This window comes from Rhincodon typus, chromosome 3 (genome assembly GCF_021869965.1).
Source record: "Rhincodon typus isolate 14 chromosome 3, sRhiTyp1.1, whole genome shotgun sequence".
Classification (NCBI taxonomy): domain Eukaryota; kingdom Metazoa; phylum Chordata; class Chondrichthyes; order Orectolobiformes; family Rhincodontidae; genus Rhincodon; species Rhincodon typus.
Genome location: NC_063334.1, coordinates 101,415,201 through 101,418,925, shown reverse-complemented (window position 1 = coordinate 101,418,925; position 3,725 = coordinate 101,415,201).

Sequence of the window (3,725 nt, the reverse complement as noted above, 5' to 3'; positions counted from 1 at the left end):
CAACAGAAAGCCACAAAAAGCTATAAAGAAAAGTAAGATAGAACATGAGAAAAAACTAGCACAGAATATAAAGACAGATAGCGAAAGTTTCTATAAATATATAAAACGAAAAAGAGTGGCTAAAGTAAACATTGGCCCTTTAGAGGATGAGAAGGGGAGTTTAGTTATGGGATATGATGAAATGGCTGAGGCATTGAACAGGTATTTTGTATCGGTCTTCACAGTGGAGGACACTAATAACATGCCAGTAATTGACAAAGAGACGAAGGTAGGTGAGGACCTGGAAACAATCATAATTACGGAAGAGGTACTGTTGGGCAAGCTAATGGAGCTAAGGATTGATAAGTCTCCTGGCCCTGATGGAATGCATCCCAGGGTACTAAAAGAGATGGTGGGAGAAAAAGCAGGTGCACTGGCGGTAATTTTCCAAAATTCGCTGGACTCTGGGGCACTCCCAGCAGATTGGAAAACAGCAAATATGATGCCACTGTTTAAAAAGGGAAGTAGACAAAAGATGGGGAATTATAGACCGGTAGTGGGGAAGATGCTTGAGTCTATTATCAAGGAAGAAATAGCAAGACATCTTGATAGAAATTGTCCTGTTGGGCAGACGCAGCATGGGTTCATGAAGGGCAGGTCATGCTTGACAAATCTTTTGGAATTCTATGAAGACATTACGAGCAAGGTGGACAATGGGGACCCAGTGGATGTGGTGTACCTAGATTTCCAAAAGGCCTTCGACAAGGTGCTGCACAAGAAGCTACTGCATAAGATAAGGATGCATGGCATTAAGGGTAAAGTATTAGCATGGATAGAGGATTGGTTGACTAACAGGAAGCAAAGAGTGGGGATAAATGAGTGCTATTCTAGCTGGCAGTCAGTGACTAGTGGTGTGCTTCAGGGATCGGTGTTGGGACCGCAATTATTTACAATTTATATAGATGATTTGGATTTGGGGACCACGTGTAGGGTGTCAAAGTTTGCAGATGACACTAAGATGAGTGGCAGAGCAAAGTGTGCAGAGGAACATAGATACATTGAGTGAGTGGGCAAAGGTCTGGCAGATGGAATACTATGTAAATAAATGTGAAGTCATACATTTTGGTAGGAGTAATAGCAAAAAGGATTATTACTCGAATGGTAAAAAGTTGCAGCATGCTGCTATGCAGAGGGACCTGGGTGTCCTTGTGCATGAATCACAGAAGGTAGGTCTGCAGGTACAACAAGTAATTAGGAAGGCAAATGGAATTTTGTCCTTCATTGCTAAAGGGATTGAGATTAAAAGCAGAGAGGTTATGTTGCAGCTGTACAAGGTGCTGGTGAGGCCACACCTGGAGTACTGTGTGCAGTTTTGGTCTCCTTACTTGAGAAAGGATGTACTGGCACTGGAGGGGTGCAAAGGAGGTTCACTAGGTTGATTCCAGAGTTGAGGGGGTTGGCTTATGAGGAGAGACTGAGTAGATTGGGATTATATTAATTGGAATTCAGAAGATTGAGGGGGGATCTTATAGAAACATATAAAATTATGAAGGGAATAGATAAGATAGAAGTAGAGAGAATGTTTCCACTGGCAGGTGAATCTAGGACAAAAGGGCATAGCCTCAAGATTAGAGGGAGCAGATTTAGGACTGAATTGAGAAGGAATTTCTTCACCCAGAGGGTTGTTAATCTGTGGAATTCCTTGCCCAGTGAAGTAGTTGACGCTACTTCAGTAAATGTTTTTAAAGATAAGGTAGATATTGTTTTGAACAATAAAGGAATTAAGGGATACGGTGAGAACGCGGGTAAGTGGATCTGAGTCCACGAAAAGATCAGCCATGATCTTATTGAATGGCAGAGCAGGCTCGAAGGGCCGGACGGCCTACTCCTGCTCCTAGTTCTTATGTGTGAAGTGGTAACAGTAAGTGAAATCAATGAGGAAGAGTGTTCAATATTGTTTCTTTCAGTGCATTTGTTTCAAATGTAAGTAAGAGCAATGTTCTTTGTTGGGAAAAAATTTCATTTTGTTTCCAGCAGCTTTGCCTTGTGTAAGAGAGAGAGATCATAGCTCTCAAAGCCATGCTGCTTTTTCTCTATAGATCTGATTCTGAATATTTTCAGCCACTGCTTTTTTAATGGTGCCTTAAGGTGAAACAGTCTCTTTTGGCGGGGAGTGGGGAGACTGGAATAGGCTCTTCCTCCCTTTCCTTCAGATATCCTATGTGGGTTTAAGTCCCACTGCAGGACTTCACATGAAAATCCAGGCTGACACTCCTGTGTCGTATTATTGGCAGTGCTGTCTTTGAGAAAAACTGAAGCCATCTCCCCTTTCAGATGGGCAAGAAAACTCTCATGGTATTACTTTGGACAAGGGCAGGGGAGTTAGTTTTGGCATTCTGGCCATTTTTTTCCCTTAATCAATGTTGCAAAAACAAATTATCTGGTTATTTTCACATGGCTGTTTGTGGGGGCTTACTGCACTCCCTACAGGCTATTTCAAAAGCACTTCATTGGCTGTAAAGCCATGGGACAACTTTGTAAGAGGTAAATGCAAAATCTATTTTCAAGGGACAATTGTCACATTCATTAGTGAGACAGTTCCTTCTTCAGGAAGATTTGATTTTAATTGGCCTTTTTTCAATTTGTAACAAGACATTGAAAGAAGTAAATAAAACAGAGAACTGCGGATTCTGGGGATCTGAAACAAAAACAGAAATTGCTGAAGAAACTCAGCAGGTCTGGCAGCATCAGTAGAGTGTAAAACAGAATTAATGTTTCAAGTCTTCAGACATTAACTCTGTTTCTCTCTGGACAGATACCACCAGACCTGCTGAGTTTCTCCAGCACTTTCTGTTCTTGTGTCATTGAAAGCAGTTTATTTAGCAATAAAATAGTTTTTTTAAAAGTTACATTGGTTAGGCCACTTTTGGAATACTGCATTCAATTCTGGTCCCGCTGCTATAGAAAAGATGTTGTTAAACTTGAAAGGATTTAGAAAAGATTTACTTGGATGTTGCCAGGGTTGGGGGGTTTGAGCCATAGGGGGAAGCTCAATAGACTGGGGCTATTTTCCCTGGAGCGTCAGAGGCTGAGGGGGGACATTATAGAAATTTATAAAAGCATGAGGGGACTGGATGGGGTGAATAATTGAGGCCTTTTCTCCAGGATAGGGGAATCCAAAACTAGAGGGCATAGGCTTAAGGTGAGAAGGGAAAGATTTAAAAGGGACCTAAGGGGGGGGGCAACTTTTTTCACACAGAGGGTGGTGTGTGTATGAAATAAACTGCCAAAGGAAGTGGTGGAGGCTGGTACAATTACAACACTTAAAAAGGCATCTGGATGGGTATATGAATAGGAGGGGTTTAGAGGGATACGGGCCAAATGCTGGCAAATGGGACTAGATTAATTTAGAATATGTGGTAGGCATGGACGAGTTGGATTGAAGTTGCTGTGCGTCTCTATGACTCTATTTCCTGACGTATCCCCATGCAATGTGTGTTTGTTACTTTGTAGATGGGCATGACTTTTTTTTGGTGAGGGGGGTGGTTTGGGCAACAGGAGAGTGAGTGAGGGGAAGCTGGGCTGACCAATTAAGTGCTTGTGTGTTATACTGTAGATGGGCATAACTTTTTTTTGATTAGGGGGTAGCTTTGGGCAACAGGAGAGTGAGTGAGGGGAAGCTGGGCTGACCAATTAAGTGCTTGTGTGTTATACTGTAGATGGGCATGACTTTTTTTTTGGTCGGG